The sequence below is a fragment of the Tamandua tetradactyla genome, chromosome 2 (genome assembly GCF_023851605.1).
Source record: "Tamandua tetradactyla isolate mTamTet1 chromosome 2, mTamTet1.pri, whole genome shotgun sequence".
NCBI classification, from domain to species: domain Eukaryota; kingdom Metazoa; phylum Chordata; class Mammalia; order Pilosa; family Myrmecophagidae; genus Tamandua; species Tamandua tetradactyla.
The window spans coordinates 132,591,493-132,606,393 of NC_135328.1; the positions used below are offsets into that span (position 1 = coordinate 132,591,493).

Consider the following 14,901-nt stretch of genomic DNA (forward strand, 5'->3'; position numbering starts at 1 on the left):
ACACACACACACAAATGGAAAACCTGAATAGTTCTATACTATTAAGGAAATGGAGTCTGTAATTTAAAATCTTACCCCACAGGAAACTCTGGGCCATGATGGTGCCACTAGCAGATTCTAGCAAATGTCCAGGAAGAAATAATAACATTCTTAAACCAAATCATTTGGGGATAGTATATGAGGAAATAGTTTCCAACTTGCTTTTTTTTTAAATACAAACATTTTCATTGAGTTGTAATTAACATAAAATTCATGATCTTAAATGTACAGTTCAGTAGTTTTGAGTCTATTCAGTATGCCGTGCAATCCCCACTACTAGCTAATCCTGGAACATCTCCCTAACCCCCCAAAGAAACCTTCTAACTACTAGCAGTCAGTCCCAATTCTCCCCTCTCCATTTCCCTCACCCACCACTAACACACTTTCTGTCTCCATGGAGCCACCTCTTCTGGACATTCCACATAAGTGGAATAATATAGTATGTGGCCTTTTGTGTCTGACTTCTTTTGTTGAGCTTAACGTTTGCGCCTTACTTGCGTATGGGAAAGGCGTCTCCCGCATGGCCCAGGCCAGCTTGTTGGGGTTCAACTTGTTTTTGAACTAGCATCACCTTGATACTAAAAACTACAAGAACATTACGGGAAAGAAAAATTACTGGTTAATATCACTTATGAACTAGATGTTCAGGACTTATATGCAAAAAACAACCAAAGAAAACCATTCACTCTAAATAAATGGAGAAATTAGAAATGTCATAAATTGGAAAATTCACTGTTTGAAGATGTTCCTTCCAACCCAAACTGACTCTTGGACTCAATGCAATCCCCCCAAAAATTCCAACAGGTTTGCTTTTATGCTTCTTGATAAAGAAATTCTAAAATTTATGAGGAGGGCGGGCAACGGTGGCTCAGGGCTGAGTTCTCACCTTCCATACTGGAAACCCTTGGTTCCTGCTGCCTGCCCAAGTTAAAAAAAAAAAAAAATCAAATTTATGAGGAGAAGTGAAAGGCAAAAAATTGTCAAGATAATCTTGAAGATAAAACACAGTATAATGACTTGCTTTTCTAGAGTTTTAGACTTATTATAAAGCTGCAGTAATTAAGTTGATGTGGCACAAATGCAAATGTAGACAAATAAACCGATGAAACAGAATAGATAACCCAGAAACAGACCCACACACTTTGATTACAAAGTTGATATTGCAAAACAGGGAGGGATAGATGGGCTTTTCAATAAATGGTCCCGGGGCAACTGAATGTCCATACAGAAAAATATAACTCCTAGCTAACACTTTACACACACAAAAAAACTCTAGGTGGATTGTAGATCTAAATGTAAATAGAAAAAAACAATAGAAAAATTGCAAGGAAATAGAAAATAATGTCATCATGACCTTCATGCAGTGGGAAACGATTTTTTAAATAGCTCACCAACAGCCCCAAAAGGAAAAGATTAATAATACCTTTGATTACATTTAATCAAGAACAGAATTTTCAAAATACACCATTAATTCCCATGGGAGTTTGTGTTAACAGTTCTGACACTGTCTGTGCTGGTTTGAAAGGAAGTATGCCCCCTAAGAAAAGTCATGTTTTAATATAAATCCCATTTCTTAAAGGTAGAATAGTCTCTATTCAATGCTGTGTATTTGGGACTGTGATGGGATCATCTCCCTGGTTGATGAGATTTAGTTAAGAACGGTTGTTAAACTGGATTAGGGGATGACATGTCTCCACCCATCTGAGTGGGTCTTGATTAGTTTCTGAAGTCCTATAAAAGAGGAAACATTTTGGAGAGAGAGACTCGGAGAGAGCAGAGAATGCTGCAGCACCACGAAGCAGAGAGTCCACCAGCCAGCGACCTTTGGAGATGAAGAAGGGAAATGCCTCCCGGGGAGCTTCATGAAACCAGAAGCCAGGAGAGTAAGCTAGCAGATGACGCTGTGTCTGCCATGTGCCCTTCCAGCTGAGAGAGAAGCCCTGACTGCGTTCGCCATGTGCCTTTCCAGATGAGAGAGAAACCCTGAACTTCATCGGCCTTCTTGAACCAAGGTATCTTTCCCCAGATGCCTTTGATTGGACATTTCTATAGACTTGTTTTAATTGGAACATTTTCTCGGCCTTAGATCTTTAAACTAGCAACTCATTAAATTTCCCTTTTTAAAAGCCATTCCGTTTCTGGTATATTGCATTCCGGCAGCTAGCAAACTAGAACACTGTCTTATGTGTACAGTAGAATTGAATAATTGAGTTAATGGATGGCAGTTGTTGGGAGCCAGTTTCCTCACTGCTGGGTGGAAGGTTACAGATAAAAAAAAAGGGCGAAGGCTAGAATGAACCATGAGGTGATAGATTAGACTTGGAAATGCCAGTGTGAACTCATTTTTCGTTTAATATAGATACAGATAATTACATGTAGAAATATTTACAGATATGTAGTGTATACACATAGATACATCTTGCTCTGTCAACTGAGGGGGCTAGAAGCAAGGATACCCCAATAAAAATGAGCACACCTATCACCTATTCCCCAACAAAGAGAACAAGGGCTCCTTGGAGAAATGACGGATTAGAGGATTGTGCATGAAATGTACAAGATGAACCAGGAACATCCTGTAGTGCCAAACAGGAAGTAGTAAAAGAGAACAAAGCCCACATGATGGGGGTAAGTCAGAAGGAGACAGGAGACAGCTGGAAAAGCTTCTATGCCTAAATTGGAACAATTAGAACAACAAAAATAAGTGACATAATATCAGAGTACAGCCCAAAGTATAAAATAAATATCCTTGAGTTCATATTGGTAACCATAAATGATTGAGTACACCAATAAATGGGGAAGATGAAACAAATCTCTATGCAGAAAAACTTCAAATAATTTATGTAGATATTCCACCCTCAAGGAGGTGGATCATAACTCCCCATTCCTTGAGTGTGGGCTGTGCAAAGTAACATCCTTCCAAAAACTGTAGTATGAAAGGGAGGGGTGGCGTTGCTTTACAATGGGGAAACCTGACAAGTAGTTCCTCAGCCAAGTGATCAAGGTCAACTTTAGAGTGAAGTAGTCCTGTTGATAGCATGGAGAGATTGGCATTTTACCTCTGGGGTCTTCCTTCCCAAAACATGTAACCCCAGTCCAATCATGAGAAAACATCATACAAATTCCAATTAAGAATCATTCTACAAAATACCTGACCAATACTCCTCAAAGCTGTCAAGGTCATCAAAAATAAAGTATAAGAAATGTCATAGCTTAGAGGAACTGAAGGAGACAGGACATCTAAATGTAGTGTAGTATCTTGGATGGAGTCCTGGGACCAAAGATTACTTTAGGTAAAAACTTAGAAATCTGAATAAAGTATGGAATTTAGTTAATAATAATGTATCAGTATTGGTTCATTACTTGTATCTTGTAAATTATTTGGGATTTTTTATATATAGAATCATGTCATCTGCAAATAGGGATAATTTAACCTCTTCCTTTCCAATTTGAATGCTTTTGATTTCTTCCCTTGCCTGACTGCTCTGGCTAGAACTTTCAACACAAAGTTGAATAACAGTGTGACAATAGATACCCTTGTCTTGTTCCAGATTTTAGGAGAAAAGCTCTCTCTTTCATCACTGAATATGATTTTTGCTGCAGTTTTTCCAGCAAAGTCATTTATCATGTTGAGGAGGTTCCCTTCTATTCCTACTTTTCTGAATGCTTTCCATCATGAAAGGATGTTGGAATTATCAGCTGCCCTTTCTGCATCAGTTGAGATGATCATGTGGTTTTGTCCCTTCATTCTGTTTGTGTGGTGTGTTACATTGATTGATTTTATTACATTGAACCATCCTTGCATTCCCGGAATAACTCTGACTTGGTTATGTGTGTAATCCTTGTAATATATGTTGGATTTGGTATGCTGCCATTTTTCTGAGAATTTTTTGCATCTATATTCTTAAGGGATATTGGTTTGTAATTTTCCTTTCTTGAGCTTTATCTGGCTTTGGTATAAGGATAAAGCTGGACTCATAGAAGAGTGAGGAAGTAATCCCTTCTCTTCTGGTTTTGGAAGAATTTGAGGATTGGTGTTAAATCTTCTTTAAATTTTTTGTAGAAATTAGCAGTGAAACCACTTGCTTCTGGACTTTTCTTTTTTGGGAGGTTTTTGACTACTGAATAAATCTATTTACTTGTTAGAGGTCTGTTGAGACTTTTTATTTTTCGCTGCATCAGATTAGGTATTTGTATGTTTCTAAAAGCTTGCCCATTTCATTTAGGTTTTCTAATTTGTGGGCACATAATTGTTCATAGTAGCCTCTTATAATCCCTTTTATTTCTGAAAGTTTGGTAGTAATGCTCCCACTTTCAAACCTGATTTTAGTTATTTGTGTCACCCCTCTCTTTTTCTTTGTCAGTCTGGCTAAAGTTTTGTCAATACTGATCATTTTGAAAACTCAACTTTTGGTTTTGTTGACTCTTTCTTATTTCGCTACCATCTTTCTCACTTATCATCTTTGCTCTAATCTTTACTCTTTGCCTCCTTCTGTTAACTTCAGGTTTAGTTTGCCCTTCCTGTTCTAGTTTCTTTAGATGTGAAGTTAGGTTATTGATTTGTGAACTTTCTCCTTTTTTTATGTAGGGCTATTCTTTTTCAAAGATGGCATCCTTGTTGTGCACCTGAGCTTAAGGAGAAAGCTTTGAGTATGATAAAAGGTGTGGGTTTTCAAAAATGCCCTTTATCATGCTGTGGAAATTCCTTTCTATTTCTGATTTGCTGAGTGTTTTAAGAAAAGGTGCCAGATTTGTGAAATGTCTTTTTGCATCAGCTGAGATAATTGTGCTTTTTTTTTTTGCCTTCATTCTATTAATGTGGTGAATTACATAATTGATTTTCTTAAGTTGAACCATCCTTGCATTCTTGGTATAAATCTTGCATGGTTGTGGCATCTAATCTTTTTAACGGGCTGTGAAAATTGTAGTGTCTGGTGTCCTGTAGTGGCAGGGGGCTTCCTGCTGGGTGTCGCCATGGTCATTGACCACTGTCCATCCTCCATAGCTCCTTCTCATTTTTCAAGCCTGGGTTTGTAGCTTCCTTGAAATTCTATGAGAAACCAATATTCTTTCCAGAGAAGAATCCTGTTTGAGTTTCCTGTAGCTGTAGTAGCGAGTTACCACCAATTGGGGGGTTTCAAACAGCAGAAATGTTTTCTCTCACAGTTCTGGATGACAGAAGTCCTAAATTAAGAGGTCAGTTGGGCTGTGCTTTGTTCAGAGGCTCTAGGGAAGAATGCTTCCCTGTTTCTTCTGGTGGTTGTTGGCAATTCTTGGTGCTCCATGGCTTGTAGACACATACCCCCAATCTCTGCCTCTGCTTCGCTTGAGTGAGGCCCCCTCCTCTTCTCTCTGACTTTCCTCTGAGCATCTCTTATAAGGACACTTGTTATTAGACTTAGGGCCCACCTAGCTAACCCAGGAGGATCTCCTCTCATGATCTTTCACATAATTACATCTGCAAAGTCCCTTTTCCCAGAGAAGGTCACATTCACAGCTGTTGGGGATTTGATGTGGATACATCTTTTGCGGGTCACCATCCAAACCCTTACCCAGAAATTGGTGCCAGGAAAATGGAAAGGGAGCTAGGATTAATTCTTTGGTTTTGTTTGGGCTGTAAGTAATGAAAATATGACTTGTCTAAGGGGATGGGACAAAGTAGCAAAATAATCAATTCTGTGATCTCCCATGGTTACCTCGAATGATGAGCCACCACACGTCTCTAGAAGACAAGGAGCTTTGCCAAAAAGCAATGCTCCATGCGTGGTTCAGTAGCTACGGTTTGGGAGAGATTTTTAGTGGCTATTCAAGAAAGAATAAAAAGCTAAAATTCTTAAATTTCAAGACACAGACTGATACCCAAGAATATTGTCTGCCTGCAGCAGCTTACGAGCAGTCTCGTAAGGCAGAGGACTCTGTGTTGTCTCCATGTCATGGGGACGTACCAGCCTTTACCAAGGAATAGGCTATTTCTGCTGGCCCAGAGGTTTCAGAGGGATTGAGGGAGCCAAGATTTTAGATTATGTTGACTTAGATGTCCCCATCCCATTGTGCTTCTCTTCCTTCCCCATCAGGGACCTGATATTGGCCTACAGGACCCCCTGGGGTTGAAAAACTCAGCCTTCCCTGGAATGTGGGCTGGACCTGATCTTCAGCTTTTTTTGACTTGCAGGTACAAAAGAGGAAAATCTCTTCATATACTTCCAAGGAGGTCCTCCAGCTTTGCTACTTTGCCTTCACATGGCTTTCTCCAGTGCATTCACAGCTCTCTGCAACGACTAGCCATTTCCATGTTCTAATCACTTCTTCAAGGGTCTCAGACACTGAGCCCACCTGTGCATTCCCTTTAACAGCCCCCCTCCCCCCCCCCCCAGTTCTCCACTGGCGAAATTTGGAACACTCAACACTGCTACTTCATGCCAGGGACTCTCAGGACCCCACTTGCCATCAGTGTGGGGGTTCTTGTTGCCAACTGGCCAGCAGGTCGTCCAGCTCCATGACAGCACGTTAGAATCTGCTTCTATAGGCCAGAAGCCCAATGGGATGGGGACATCTAAGTCAACATAATCTAAAATCTTGGCTCCCTCAATCCCTCTGAAACCTCTGGGCCAGCAGAAATAGCCTATTCCTTGGTAAAGGCTGGTACGTCCCCATGACATGGAGACAACACAGAGTCCTCTGCCTTACGAGACTGCTCGTAAGCTGCTGCAGGCAGACAATATTCTTGGGTATCAGTCTGTGTCTTGAAATTTAAGAATTTTAGCTTTTTATTCTTTCTTGAATAGCCACTAAAAATCTCTCCCAAACCGTAGCCACTGAACAGCGCATGGAGCATTGCTTTTTGGCAAAGCTCCTTGTCTTCCAGAGATGTGTGGTGGCTCATCATTCAAGGTAACCATGGGAGATCACAGAATTGATTATTTTGCTACTTTGTCCCATCCCCTTAGACAAGTCATATTTTCATTACTTACAGCCCAAACAAAACCAAAGAATTAATCCTAGCTCCCTTTCCATTTTCCTGGCACCAATTTCTGGGTAAGGGTTTGGATGGTGACCCGCAAAAGATGTATCCACATCAAATCCCCGACAGTTGTGAATGTGACCTTCTCTGGGAAAAGGGACTTTGCAGATGTAATTATGTGAAAGATCATGAGAGGAGATCCTCCTGGGTTAGCTAGGTGGGCCCTAAGTCTAATAACAAGTGTCCTTATAAGAGATGCTCAGAGGAAAGTCAGACAGAAGAGGAGGGGTGAAGTAAAGGCAGAGACTGCCTCAAGCAAAGTAGAGGCAGAGATTGGGGGTATGCATCTACAAGCCAAGGAGCACCTTGGAACACCTCAGGCACAGCTGCTGGAGGTTGGGTTCCCTGTGAACCAGAGACTGGTGTGCAGGTGGTTTACTGGGGAGAGTCCTCAGGAACACACCTGTGAAGGGGAGAGGGACACAGGTCCAGGTAGGAGAAGCTGAGCTGCCATGCTGTTGCAGCGATGCCTTGGCCGATCCCATGCAGAGCTCTGAATCTCAAATGGCCCTTCAAGGTTGGCCCAAAACGGGACAAGGGGTTGGTCCTCGTACCTCTGCATTGAAAGTCACTGGCCGTGGGCTGCCCCCAGGAAGGGGCTGTATCCTTGAGTGAGGAGTATTCCTCGGATCAAAGGCAATTCCTGGGGAGTCAGTCTCTGTGGGCCTCATCCTGGAGGGGGGAACTGGGAAGTGTGATGCAACATCCATACCTTCACCTCCACCACTACTGCTGTCATACCAGGATGAGGTCTTATAATCTTACAAAGTGCACTCACATGCATTATAGCCTAGTAGCTGAGAGAGACAGAGCTTCCATCTTCCTAGGCCGTCGATATATCACTGAACCAAGTGGGTTCTTGGGCATACATTTTACAGGGGAGCCTGGCTCCATGGCTTTCACTATACTTCCTTGCTGCGGATGCTTCCATATTTTCGACATCACCTGCAGTTCCCCTCTTCCATATTGTGTGAACTTTGCAGAAAGCACTTTTTATGCATCATTCCACATCATGCTCACAAAACCCTGTGGGGGAGGTGGCATTGTGATCTGCCTACAGTTGAGGAAAACGAGGCTAAATCACTGGGCCAAAGGCTCACAGCTTGTAAGTTACAGGGTCTGGCCCCAGCTAAGGTCTGTCTGACTCTGATGCTTGCATGCTACACTCATAGGCTTCTCTCCTCTCACTGGGGACCTGCCATGGGCCAGGTGTTGGGGTACTCCAAAGGGGACTCTGAGAAAGTAGCTTCTCTCAGGACACACCCATCTGGCAGGAGCACAGAGAAGGGGTTCAGAGGTGAGAGGGAGCCTTTGGTAGGATCGCGCTGAGAGGTACTGGGGTGTGCCTCTCAGGGCATGTGCACGCAGCAGGTGGCCTAGGGCAGGGATACCTCAGTGCCAGGGAGGGGAAGGGGTGGGGGAGTAGGAGGCCTCAGGCGTTTGGGGGAACAAAGTCTGAAAGGAAAGGTGGGCTGGGGTGGCAGGAAGGCTCTAACTGCTCCTGGACCCCGGCTTGACAGTGTTGCCCGACAGCTTTGTGGGCAGAGCAGGGGCATGGCTGGGCAGGGGGCATCTGGTGCCAGTGGCTGCCAGCAAATTTTGGCCACGATAGTAGTGACAAAGAAAACCAAATGTCTCAACTCCGGAACCTGCAGTGAGCAGGATTTGGGATGTCACAGTCTCCCTGGCAGGATGGGTGGGGACTGGAGGGTGAGGAAACCTCATGCCAGAGGGAGGAGAAGCTGCAGGCGCCTAGAAATAATAATAAAAAGGGGGCCTGGGGAGACCCGAGGGAAAACGCTCAGCAGAAGCTGGGCCAAGTTCTTGCCCCATGAGGGTGGCTTAACTGGAGGACAGCCAGAGGGGCCCCAGGCAGTGGGGCCTCTTGCCTGAGTCAAACGGCAGTATTGATCCCTAGTAAGGGCAGGGAAGACTTTGAACCAGGTTCATGGTGCCCTTTGGAAGGGAGCCAGAGCTTCCACAGGCCAGCGGGAGGGCTCAGCTGAGCCTGCCAAGGCCCTGGTCAGCAGCACCTGCTGCCTGGGTCCTCATCGGACCGGTTGTTCACCAGGAGACCCTTGGTGCTTGGGTCCGCTCTGCAAGAGTAGACTCACACCTCCCTCCTGTGCCTAGGTGGCTGGGACAGGACGGTCCTACAGAAACCTGGAATCTGCCCCAAAGCTGTATTTTCATCTCAGACTCAGGCCTGCAAGTGAATTAAGCCCTGGAGAAACTTCTGTTCTTCCCCAAAGCCATGTTTAAATCACCCTGAATACATGGCTCTTGGAAAAGATGGACGCCTCAGGCAGGACTCAGAGAAAACTGCCACAGGCCTCCAAAACAGTCAGTAGGTGACCCCCAAAATGGGCATCAACAGCAAGGTTTCAGAGATCACAGTTTGGGGTACAAGTCAAGGACCACGAACTTTGAATAATTTTGAACATTGCAGCAACAACGAAAAGCAGTGAAAAGTCCATGTTTTGCCTGTTCAAACAGAGTATAAAAAGTCCACACCCAGCATCGAATCGGGTGAGCTGACACCGTGGTGGGCCAGATGGCCCTTTTCTACACCTACAGTTTCCTGGGAAATTGTGACAGTTGAATTTGCATGATGTAGCTACAAATGGAATTTGCAAAATGTGTGCATTCATGTGATTTGGATGGATGAATAATTCCTTCACCCAGTCGTGGAGGGAAGAGTCAAGAGATTCACTTCCCCTCCCCCCATGAGCAGAGCCAGCACTTAACAGATATTTGTTGGATGGAGAATGAAGAGAGGAATGGGAGGAGGGTGGAGGGAGGGATGGTTGGAGATATGGGTGGAGGAGTGGTTAGAAGGAGGGGTGGAGTGAGTGGTGGCTGGAGAGGTGGGTGAAGGGAGGGTTGGTGGAGATGTGGGTGGAGGACTGGACAGATGGAGGGGTGGAGGGATGTGTGGATGGAGGGGTGGGCAGAGGGCAGAGGCATGGGCCTGAGCCTCGCGTGGAAGGCCTATGAAGGAGAAGCTCTCAGCGCTTCCCAGGAGCTTGGCTGTGGATTGAGGCCTCCCAGGCTTGGTCCATTGTGTGTGCATTGCAGCAGTTCTCGGCTTGGGGTTGGGAAACCCGGGCTGGGGAAGCCTCTGGGTGCGAGATGCTGTCTGGCTGCATCTGGCTTGTGGAGAAACATCCTGTCACCAATGTCTGGATGTGTGGAGAAAGCTCCAAACTTTCCCTCTGTGCACAGCACTGGCAACACAGGAAGTGGCACGTGGGTTCCTATTCAGAAACAAATCCCTGGTGGTATCCAGAGATGGGAGAATCTGACTGCATGAGGCTGTCTCTGCAGCATCCCAGGAAGAAATTGCTGGGCCAGCAGCAGACCTGAGCTCTGCTGGGCCACTGTCCCTTAAAGTGGATACTTTGCAGAAAGAAAGGTTACTCAGCTGGACACATGTGGGAGCACCACCTGGCTTCGTCTGGTCTCTGCCAATCAGCAACCTCGGGCAAGTTACTTAAGCTGGGTGAGCACGAATAAAACAGATGCAGTTATGGTCCATCCTCCTCAGGTGTGGAAGCCTGGGGCGCATGGTGCCTGGGACGCAGAAAGCTGGCACAGGTGTCTGGGTGAGCCTGGCAATGAGCATCACTGGCCAGTGCGGGAAATTGGGCTGGGAAGCCAGGTGCTTCTGCCACAAAGCATTCGCCACCTCACTGCTCCTTCCAGAAGTCTCCTCTTTGGGGCCCCTTCCCCACATCCAGGAAGCTTCCAAGGGTGAGCGGATGGGTGACCCTTCTCTCCTTTCCTTCAGACACAGGCTCTGCTGCTCTTACTCCTGGCAGCCACTTTTTGGCAGACTCTGGTGCCCCGTGTCAGGACCCCGGTAGGGTGTATGCATGCACATGTGTGTGCCTGGGTGCCTATTTTGCACCACCTGCTCTGTTTCTACATGCTTCACACACCACAGTACATGGCTCACACTCCCCCCTGCCTCCACCCACTCAAACCAGTGTGCCGAGGGACAGCAGAGCGTTCTAGGCATGGGAACCCTATTCTGCAGCAACACATAGGTAGGGGCACGGATGCCGGCCCTGCCCCTTTGCACATTGCTGGGTGACCCATGTCACATAGCAGTGTGTCCTGTGTTGCGTCTGCAATTACTACCTCGGGACAACGGTTGCTGTAGATTTAGTACGTGCCTGTGAGGCTTAAAGGTGGGAATGCATGCCAATGCTCAGGCAGCCACTCAGCACTCCACTAAAGACCTGGCTACCATAATGATGAGTACCATGAAAATAAAACAAGCTGCAAGTGCTACTGCCCAGATGAGGGCAAATCTTACATAGTTAAAAAATCCACTTCGTGACCATGTGAAAACGTGCTAAAAATATTCATAACATGTTAAAATATTGTTTAAATAATGCTAAAATATGCTGCAAATCAATAAATAGATATTACAGTCTATTTTGATTTTACACATTTTGGTGGCTTCCATGAAAGAGCACATTGCGTCTGTAAAATTGGAGTTGTATGACTTTGCCAAGCTGTTGGTTTATTCATTTGGTCTTGGATTCACCAACTATTTCTTAAGCATCTATTATGTGCTAAGCACACAGTAGATGATCTGGCTGCAGAGGCCCTGAGGGGCACGCTGGGTGTCTGCATGTATTGGAGACCTGCAAGCCCCAGAGGCTTGCCTGTGGAAGAATTAGCTTTTACCTGCAGTGAGCAGATACATGGGGACACCTGTGTCTGACTGGGTCCTCACTGGCTGCTGAGGACAGGCTGAAGGGGGTGACGGCAGAAGCAGGAAGATCCCACGGGGGCCTTGCCCGTGGTGGTGGAGGGGCCAGCGGTGGTGGAGAACTAGACAGAATAGCAAGGCGACTGCTCAGACTCGCTGATGACTGGGTGCTCCAGGTGGACCCCAGCCTCCTGCAGCTGTTCCTCCTGGCTGTCTCCTTCTTTTCCACCTCAAACACACTCAATTTCTGGACGTCAACTCAAGGCCCAGCTGCTTCCGAAGGCGTCCACCCCATCCCCAGGTGTGCCCTGTTAGAATGATAGGCTTGGACCCCAAAACAAGGGGCAAAATAACAGCAGCAACAACACAGAAACTTCCGTCTCTGCTCCACCCCACCTGACCCAGACAGTCCCCCACGGACACCCGGACCAGCAGCTCAAGGGCTTCTGTCGACGAGGCTCCCTCCCTCCCCCAGGCCGACGGCTCAAGCTCCTTTCCTGTCCCTCGCCCGCCAAACCCTGGTGCCACTGACCATCCTGCCTAGTCCCTTAGACATAAAGGATCCTCCGTTGTCCTCCCCGGGCTGAAGTCCGACTTCAGACGCCCACCATGCTGGGGCCTGAGTATTCCTTCGCCTGTGACCAGTCTGTCTCTGGGCCTTCTTTGCACCTAACATGCCCGTCCCGCCCTCTGCCCCCATAAGTGACCGTCATTCATACTCAGGGCTGGTTCCAGAACTTCCCGTTCAGGGGGTTCATCAGCTCCACTGCCCTGGGAGTTCCGGCTTCCTGCCTCTCCTGTGGGCTGCCCAGCTCTTCGCCCAGGGCCTCCCTCACTGAGGAAAGCATCCCCTACCGACTGGCACACCTCCAGGGGGCACTGTTCACACGCTATCCAGGTAAGCCATTGCCACCTGAGAGGACGTGGCTGCTTTAGGAATGCTGTCCACTCTACTGGACACCCTAACACAGGCTCTGAGCTTTTGCTCCACACTCACACTCAATGTCCAGAGCATCCAGAAGAGTCTCCCCAGAGCTTTCCTTTCATCTCCACGTCCCCCCTGCCCACGGGGACTCCCACCACTAGGAAACAGAGAACCAGGGCAGTGCTGGGATCGCCAAGGCCCAGTCTCAGATTCCCAGGGCACTGCCCCCGTCCGGAGCAGCCGGCTCCCGCCCAACAAAGGGCAGCCGCCACCAGGGGGAAGCAGAGGAACGTCTGCGCTAGTGGCCCGAGGTGGCCTGTGTCCCAGGCCTGTGCTTGCTGTCCTGGTCACCTCCCTGTCCCGGCAGGAAGGTCAAGAGGCTTCCTTGACGAGGGCACCTCCTGGAGGGACACAGGCCTTAATGGGGGTGCCCAGGTGGGGGCCGTGGGAGAGAGAGGGGCTCTTCCATGAAGACCCCCTTTGTCCCCAACCCTCCAGTGGCCTCTGGACAATTTATCCTATTCATGTCTAACAAGCAATTCTGATGGGTGGGGTTCGCGCATCCTACAGAGGTGGGGAGGTGCCTGTGCAGGCGCTCTGCCCCCGGCTGGAGGGGCTGGGCTCTGGCTCTGTCCCCCTGCTGCTGCTGCTGGGTCAGCTCCCTGGACACCGGCAAGGAAGGCTCAATCCCGCGCTGGGAAGAAGTCGCCTAGACAGGAGGTGCAAGCTGCCTTGTCCTTGACCTGACTTCACCCTCGGAGGACCTGGGCTGTGTCTCTGCAGGCCAGCCCCTCCCCCGCCTCCCTCCAGGACCCCAGAGCCAGACAGTGGCCCCTTGAGCTGGGTGGAGGCAAGTCTGACTCTGCCGAGGCTAACTTCCCGGACCCGACCCCCATAGCTGGGCCCCAAGGTACCCCTCTGGGTTGGCAGGGAGGAGGGGCGGTCCCCAGACCCTGGCAGCCCACCAGGAAACCCAAGGGGGAAAGGGGACTGCGCCGCGGGGCTTCCGCCCCAGGTTGGGTGGGTTGGCTTCCTCAGGCACAGTACCGCGGGGTGGGAGGTCCCTCAGGTGCTGGAACAGGGGGAGTCTCAGAGCCGGGCGTGGACTCGCCTGGGTCCCGGGCCAGTCACTGTGAGAACCCAGACTCCAGAGGTGGAGTCAGGGCGCCGGGTAATTTCATCCCTGGAGCCGCTCTTTCTGTGCCGAAGCCCCTCCCATTGCCACTCGGCCAGCTGGGCAGAGCACTTTCCCCCCACCCCCGGCCGGCTGGAGGGCGGGGCCCAGGAAGGTGCTGGGGGCGGCCTATGTGGCCCGGCGCCGGGGTCCCGCCTGGTCTGCTGCCCCCTTCCCCTGGCCTATTTCCCCTGTTTCTTAGGGGACGCTGGGCGGCTGCAAGGCCCAAAGCCAGGGAATCTCGGCCTCTGGGCGGGCTGGGGCGAGGGTCTTCCCGCGGACCCACGGCCGGGGTCGAGGACCCGAAAGGGGTTCCGGGGGCGAACCGGGCCCGTGCGCCCTCGGCCCGGCCCAGCGTCTCCTCTCGAAGGGCCATGCGGGGGCGCACGGCGCGACAGGGGCCACCTCCAGACTCCACGGGAAGCCCCCGCGCGCCACAAGGAGGGACGCAGAGAGAGCGTCCAGCCAGCATCGGGCGACCCACAGCATCCGGCGGCCCACAGGCCAGGTCGTTAGCTCCGGGCGTGGGGCCTCCGCCAAAGTCCGCGCGCCCCTAGGAGAGCCGGCCGGACCCCGCGGCACCGCCGCCCCCGCCCTGCACAACTTTCGCGGGCGCCTGCGGGAGGACAGGAAGTGGGGGAGCGCGGGGCGGGGCGGGGGCGGACCCGGGTCCGCTGCCCCGCCCCCGCAGGCCCCCGCCCTCCGTCGTGACCGCGCCCCCCGCGCCCCCCGCGCCCCGGAGCCGCCGAGTCGGAGCGCCGGGTGCGGAGCGTGGAGCCCGCAGGCGTGGGGAACAAAGCGCGGCGGCAGCGGCGGCGCGGCCGGCCCAGGCCCCGGAGGCGCGGAGCGAGCGACCCACCGGGCCTTTGTCTCCGGGCGGGGCAGGAGCGGCGGCGGCCGCTGGGCGCCCCGAGCGCAGAATGCGGCGCCCGGCGGGGCGGGCCCGGGAGCGCTGCGGCGGCGGGCGGCGTGGAGCCCTGCCCGGAGCCCGGGAGGACTTGTGTGTGTGAAGGGGGGACCCG

The 14,901-nt window shown here is 49.9% G+C and overlaps 1 protein-coding gene across 1 annotated transcript in view; it reads right to left on the reverse strand.

Moving 5' to 3' along the window:
* The window catches only part of BRD3OS (BRD3 opposite strand), a 29,385-nt gene that overhangs the window by 12,947 nt on the left and 1,537 nt on the right, over positions 1–14,901 (reverse strand). The window lies entirely within an intron of this gene.